This window comes from Tupaia chinensis, unplaced genomic scaffold, assembly GCF_000334495.1.
Source record: "Tupaia chinensis unplaced genomic scaffold, TupChi_1.0 Scaffold000539_1, whole genome shotgun sequence".
NCBI classification, from domain to species: domain Eukaryota; kingdom Metazoa; phylum Chordata; class Mammalia; order Scandentia; family Tupaiidae; genus Tupaia; species Tupaia belangeri.
Window position 1 is genome coordinate 860,296 of NW_006160052.1, and position 7,588 is coordinate 867,883.

Below are 7,588 nucleotides of genomic sequence, written 5' to 3' on the forward strand. Positions count from 1 at the left end.
TGGTTAATTACAACCATTCCTGCCAATAAACGCATAGCTCAGCTCCTGCTCCTTTCATTGCTCTTGACTCAAAACAACATTCAAGCCTCTTCACAGGGCGAAAAAGGCTTTGGTTCTTCAGATGCCTATTGGTTACAACAAATTTCTCCAACTAAACCAATGCTTACTTTGTGGCTGGATGGAAAACAATTTTCTGGACTGATAGACACTGGAGCTGATGTTACAATTATTAAAAAAGATAACTGGCCTCAGTCTTGGCTTCTGGTTCCAACCCTCACTAACTTAAAGGGTATAGAACAAAGTCAAAATCCTGAGAGAAGTTCAAAAATGTTACAATGGAAAGATAGGGAAGGCAATCAGGGACACATTCAGCCTTTCGTAATACAAGGCCTTCCTATTAACTTGTGGGGACAAGACTTGTTATCACAAACGAGTCTCTTGATGTTCAGCCCAAATGATACAGTAACTGCACAAATGCTGGCTCAAGGTTATGCACCAGGGAAAGGCTTGGGAAAAAATGAATCAGGCATTGTCCAACCTCTACTGCCTGAACCTAAACTTGATAGAGCCAGACTGGGAAATTTATCCTAGCGGCCATTGACATTCCTGTGCCCCACGCAGATCAGATCACTTGGAAAAATGATACACCAGTGTGGGTTGATCAATGGCCTTTACCTTCCGAAAAGCTGCAGGATGCTCAATTGTTAGTACAGGAACAATTTGAGGGAGGACATATCATACAGAGTACCTCGCCCTGGAATACACCTATTTTTGTTATTAAGAAAAAATCAGGAAAATGGCATTTACTTCAGGATTTAAGAGCAATCAATAAAACTATGATTCCAATGGGGGCACTTCAACCTGAGCTACCGTCTCCAGTAGCCATACCCCTTAATTTCTTTAAAATAGTTATTGACCTTCAAGGTTGTTTTTTAACTATTTCCTTCCATCCTTTAGATCAGGAAAGATTTGCCTTTAGTATTCCATCGATTAACTTTAAAGAACCAATGAAACGTTATGAGTGGTGGGTCTTGCCTCAAGGAATGACAAACAGCCCTACTCTGTGCCAAAAATATGTTGCTGCTGCCATACAATCAGTTAGAGACAAATGGGTTCAAATGTATATTATTCATTATATGGATGGTATCTTAATTGCTGGTAAAGATGGTCAATTAGTCCTTCAATGTTTTCATGACCTTAAGGAACACTTATCTGCCTGAGGGCTAAAGATTGCCCCCCAAAAAGTACAACTTAAAGATCCCTATACTTATTTAGGGTATCATCTTTTTGGCCTGAAAATTTATACTCCTAAAATATAGTTTAGACTTGACAATTTGAAAACTTTGAATGACTTCCAAAAATTATTGGGTGATATCAGTTGGATCTGCCCTTATTTAAAATTAACTACAGGTCAAATTAAACCTCTATTCAATATTTTACAGGGAGACCACAATCCTAGGTCTCCTCGAGTGCTTACGGAGGAAGGCCGTCAGGCACTCTCTATAGTAGAAAAAGCCATTGCCTCTCAATTTATTACAGCCATAGATTATAGTCAACCGTTATTCCTTGTGATTTGTTGGACTGCTTTCACTCCAACGGCTGTATTTTGGCAATCGGCACCAATTATGTGGGTCCACCTTCTGTCTTCTCCTTCAAAGGTTATATATCCTTATTATCAAGCTGTGGCTGATATAATCAGTATGGCACGGAATTTAAGTGTTACCTACTTTGGTAAAGATCCTGATGTAATCATTCAGCCATATACTAAAAATCAGATTGACTGGCTGTTCCAACAAACAGATTTCTGGCCTATAGCATGTGTTTCCTTTACTGGAAATATTGATAGCCATCTTCCTCCAAACAAATTTTTACATTTTTTATATACCCACGACTTTGATTTCCCTGTACAAACTTCACTTCATCCTGCTGCAAATGGTCTATTGGTTTTTACTGATGGTTCCTCTACTGGAACTGCTTCTTATTCTTTCTCTGATCAAACAATTACATTTACTACTTCTTCGATGTCAGCTCAATTGGTTGACCTGCAAGCAGTTATTGCAGTCTTCTCTGCTTTTCCTGATACACCTTTAAACTTATACACAGATAGTGCTTATATTGCTATGTCTGTACCACTTCTGGAAACTGCGGCACAAATTAAACAAGTTCCACAGGCCGTGCAGTTTTTCCTCCAATTACAATCTCTCATTAGAAATCGAAAGTTACCTTTTTACATCGGCCATTTGCGTGCACATACAGACTTGCCTGGCCCTTTAACTGAGGGTAATCGTCGCGCTGATCTGGCCACAACACATTCTCTTCTGGTTTTCACTCAAACTGACACAAATCTTTCAGATGCTGTTGCTGTCCATCGACTACATCATTTGAATTCTCACACTCTTCATCTTATGTTTAAAATTACTCAAGAACAAGCCCGACAAATTTTAAAACAATGTCCGGCCTGTGTTACTCTTTTGCCTACACCACATTTGGGTGTTAACCCTAGAGGCCTTATGCCTAATTCCTTATGGCAAGTGGATGTCACTCATGTTGCTGAATTTGGTACTCTTAAGTATGTACATGTCACTGTTGACACCTTTAGTGGTTTCATTTTTGCCACGGCACAGACTGGTAGGCTGGTAAACATGTTGTTTCCCATGTACTTACTACCCTTTCTGTTCTGGGCAAACCGCAACAAATTAAAACAGATAATGGTCCAGGTTATACAGGTAATAATTTTGCTTCTTTTTGTAAACAATTCCACATTAAACATGTCACGGGGATCCCATACAATCCCCAAGGACAAGGTATTGTTGAACATGCTCATCTCTCCCTAAAAAATACTCTCCAAAAATTAAAAAAAGGGGAGATTTTACAAACCAAAGGCTCACCAAAAAACCTTTTGGCACATACGCTTTTTATTTTAAATTTTCTAACACTTGATAAAGATGGATGCTCAGCTGCTGAGCGCTTCTGGCATTCAACTACTAAAACAAACTTTGCCACAGTTTTGTGGAAAGATCCTTTGGACAATTCATGGGACGATCCAGACCCTGTCCTCATTTGGGGCAGAGGGTCTGTTTGCATTTATTCTCAAAAACTGAATGCTGCTTGTTGGCTACCTGAAAGAGTAGTCAAACAAATTGATTCAAATGATAATAATTCATCCAGGGATGACAAAAACCCTGAGATACCTCTCTTTTCTTCCACAGACCAACAAAATGAAGATTCTTAAATATCTGATCCTGTTTTGTCTCTTCGACGCTGTTGCTGCTGGTTTTGACCCTGGCCCAACTCAACAGACAATTGATTACAATATTCGTTGTACATGTCCCGGTGGTAAGATTACTCAACTTTCTTTCACACCACTCTCTTCAGTTATCTGCTCTGGATACACCGCATATCTTCACCCCGAACAAACTGCGAACAAATCACATATCCCTCTCGTTACTGGACGAACCTCTAATCTCCGCTACACAAACTCCCTACTTGGTATTGCACTGATACACCCAAATCTCTTCTTCTACACCTCCTCAATGCATGTGAACAGTTTTCAAATCTACACTTCATGCTTCTTGTTATAATCATGTCATCACATGCGTCCACAGAAATAAAACTCATTTCTCGGCTACACAAACTACCACATCTCTGATAGGGGTGGACCTCAAGATAGTTAGACGATCAAGGTACAAAAACATCTGAACGACATCACACAACATTTACGTCCTAAGATATCCTATAACCCTCCTGATGACCTTCTTGATAAACATACATACCCGCTCCTTAATTTCACACTCGCCTTACTCAATGTTTCTCAGCCCACAATTGCTGAAGACTGTTGGTGCTGTCTTCGCCATGGTCCACAGATTCCGTCTGCTCTTCCAATTGTTAACTTCACTTTTCCTGTCGAATCCTCACATTGTTCGCCTACTTTGCCTTTTCTGGTTCAGCCTGTCTTCCCCTCGAACATACGTTGTCTTTATTCTCCCTCCTTTGATCATTCTGATGAGTTCGTTCTTGGCTTCATTACATTCTCTGATTGTACTGATAAGATACATATTTTTTTTTTTTGAGAGAGAGATTTTCACTATAGGGCACGTGCGCTCGCCAGACAGACAGAGAGAGACATTAGAGACAGAAAGCAAGAAATCACCCCCCGGGGGGATGGTCCCACCGCAATCCCTTCTCCTCCATTCTCCTCTTGGGATCTCGGGCACGCACGCACACGCGCCTGGTGTGAGTTCTAAGCCACCGGGTCTGGGACGCGAACCGTGGTGGACTACGTGGGAATCCAGCGACATAACCATTACGCTAACTGCTGGTTCCCAAGATACATATTTCCCATATAACTGACTTATGCACTCCTCATAACACAATTTTTGTTTGTGGCACTACTTTGGCTTACACCTTTTTGCCCGAGCGCTGGGTAGGTTCTTGCACTCTTGCCATGCTTATCCCTGATGTGGATATTATTAAAGGAGATGGGCCAGTTCCCATTCCTGCCTTTGATCTCATTCCTGGTAAATCTAAACACGCACGGTCCAAGCGTGCTATACAGTTCCTTCCTATTATTGCTACTCTAGGCTTTGCTGCAGCTACAGCTGCTGGCTCTGCTGGACTGGGATATTCCCTTCGACTCAAACAACTTACTGATTCCCTTGTTTCTGATGTACAAGAATTAGCTTCCTCTGTTACTTTTGTCCAAGATCAATTAGACTCCCTTATAAAAGTAGTACTTCAAAATAAACGTGGGTTAGACCTCCTTTTGGCAAAACAGAGGGTCTCTGTCTTGCTTTGCAGGAACACTGCTGCTGCTTTTATGCCAACAAGCCTGGCATCATTTGTGACAAGCTCAACCAATACAAGAAAATCTCCTTGAACAAAAATAAAAACAGCTCACTGATAATCCCTTTTTGACTGCATGAAATGGACTCCTCCCTTTTTTACTCCCCATACTTGGTCTAATTCTGGGTTTATTGATTGTTTGCTCTTTGGGACCTGTTCTCTTTAATAAGCTCGTGGCTTTCCTTAAACGCCAAATCAATGACTCCATAAAAATACAGCCTATCCAAGTCCATTATCACAACCTAAAGATGGAGTATTGCGGGGAGATGGAGTACCACGGAGCCTAGATATTTCTCTTGCTTGAGGGGCTGAATTGGTTAGCCAAAGATGGGTAAGAGAGTCTGAGCCTATGACAGCTGTACAGTCCTCCCACCTAAGACAGGAAACTCATCATTGCAATGAGGTTCTCCAATGACAGGGAAGGATGGATGTGTGGCTCTAACAATGACTCCAACCTAAGACAGGCACGATTCCCCCAGGTTTTTCATCTCCCTTTGAAAAAATAAAAAAGGGTGATATGTGGAGGGCATTGCATATGGAAGCCATCTTGGGAGCTTCTCGAGAGCTGTCCGCCATCTTAGAAACCATTAGGTTTCACTTTCTCATTGAGCAAACCATTTCTCAGAAATCTTGTGACCAACTGTTCTTCCTGGGGATGGTTGGGATCCACCCACCTCAATGATTGGCTCATACTGTTTTATCTCATTTGCATTTCAGGCAACCAATCGGTGCCCACCAGCCTGTATATAAGCTTGCAATTCTTCCTCAATAAACTGAAGACTTGATCAGCACCTCATCTTGTCTCCACTCTGTGTGTGTGTGTGAAAATTTTGTGTGGGTCCCCTTTTTCACCAACCTCACCCAGGTACCCGTTCAACTGTCCTGCAGGTCAGGGCATGGGAGTCCAGTGCCCTCAACTACCATGCCACCTGCCAGCCCCTATACATTCACCTTTTAAAGGACATCTTGGTTGCTTCCACCTTTGGGCAGTTATAAACAAAGCTTTTATAAACATTTATGTGCAGATATTAAATTTAACTTTCAGGTATGACGGCAAAGAAACTGCCAAATGGTCTTCTTTTTAAAAAAATTATTTGTTTTATTTATTATTACTATTTTTAAAATGTTTGCTTGTGGAGGGCACTGCATACGGAAGCCATCTTGAGCTATCTGCCATCTTGAGCTATCCACCATCTTGGAAACCATTAGGCTTCACTTCCTCACTGAGCAAACTGGTTCTCAGAAATCATGTGACCAACCGTTCTCCCTGGATGTGATTGGGTTTCTAGGCAATGGGAGAGATCCACCCACATCAATGATTGGTTCATGCTGTTCTACCTCATTTGCATTTCGAGCAACCAATCAGTGCCCACCAGCTGTATATAACTCGCCATTTCTCCTCAATAAATGGAAGAAGAGGAAGAGGAAGACTTGATCAGCACCTCGTATTGTGTGTGCGTGTGTTTGCCCCATCTCTCATTCCCTCCCCCTGGGAACCTGTTCGACTGTCCCACAGGTCGGGGCATTTGCTATAGGGCATATGCACTTACCAGTGAGACAGAGAGAGTGGGAGAGTGAGAGCGAGAGAAGCCGCCAGGTCCGGGACTTGAACCACAGTTGGCTATGTGGGAGTCTAGCGCCTTAACCATCATGTCACCTGCTGGTCCCTCAAGTGGTCTTCTTAAGTGGTTGTACCATTGGGCATTTCCATTAGATATGAAGCAGAGTTCCCATTTCACAATCATTTCAGTATTTGGTATTGATGGTTTATGGATTAGAGCCATTCTAATAGGTGAGTAGTGATGTCTTATTGTTTTAGGTTGCGTTTCTGTAATAACACATGATGTTGAGAAATCTTATATGATTATCTGCCATCTGTTTATCTTCTCTGGTAAGGAGTTTGTTCAGGTCTTCTGCATGTTTTTAAATGGCGTCCTTTATTTTCTTATTGTTGAGCCTTAAGACCTGCTTGTATATTTAAATACAAGTTATCAAATATAGGTTCTACAAATATTTTCTTTCAGTCTATAGCTTGTCTTTTAATGCTCTTAATAGTGCATTTAACAGAGTAGAAGTTTCTAACTTTAATGAAATACAAATTACCAATGTCTTCTTTCATGGGTCCAGTGCTATACCTATAAAGTCATTGCTAAACACAAGGTCACCTAGATTGTCTCCTGAATTATCTTCTAGAAGTTTTATAGGTTTACATTTTACTTTGGTATCTGTAATCAATTTTGAGTTATGAGTTATGAAAGGTATAAGGCCAATGTCTAGATATTTTTCTTTTTTTTTTTGTATGTTTAGTTGTTACAACAACTTTTGTTGAAAAGACTAGCATTTCTCCATTGAATTGTTTTTGTTGCTTTATCAAGGTTTGTTTAGTAGAGACCAGCAGGTAGTGTAATGATTACATCACTAAACTCCCACATAGTCAACCACAGTTCAAGTCCCAGACCCAGCGGCTTAAAACTCATGCCAGGTGCATGTGCATGCATGCCCAAGATCCCGAGAGAGAGAAAGGAGAAGAAGGGATTGTGGCATGGCTATCCGCACAGGGGATGGTTACTCACTCTTTGACTCTCTGTCTCTCTGGCAAATGTACGTGCCCTATAGCAAAAATATCTCTCTCTAAAAAAAAAAAAAGAAAAAAAGGTTGGTTTAGTATACATGTGTGGATCTATTTCCAGGCTCTCTATTCTTTTTTTTTTTTTTTCAGTTTGAAAACCGCCCATGTTTATTTACT

At 41.0% G+C, this 7,588-nt stretch overlaps 1 long non-coding RNA gene across 1 annotated transcript in view; it reads left to right on the forward strand.

Annotated features, from left to right (window-relative positions):
• The window catches only part of LOC114009464 (uncharacterized), a 9,748-nt gene extending 4,139 nt beyond the window's left edge, over nucleotides 1-5,609 (forward strand). The window contains exons 3-4 of the long non-coding RNA XR_003550872.1: nucleotides 3,169-3,336; nucleotides 5,560-5,609. This is a non-coding gene — a long non-coding RNA (uncharacterized LOC114009464). The remainder of the gene's footprint in view (nucleotides 1-3,168; nucleotides 3,337-5,559) is intronic.
• The last annotated feature ends 1,979 nt before the right edge of the window (nucleotides 5,610-7,588 follow it).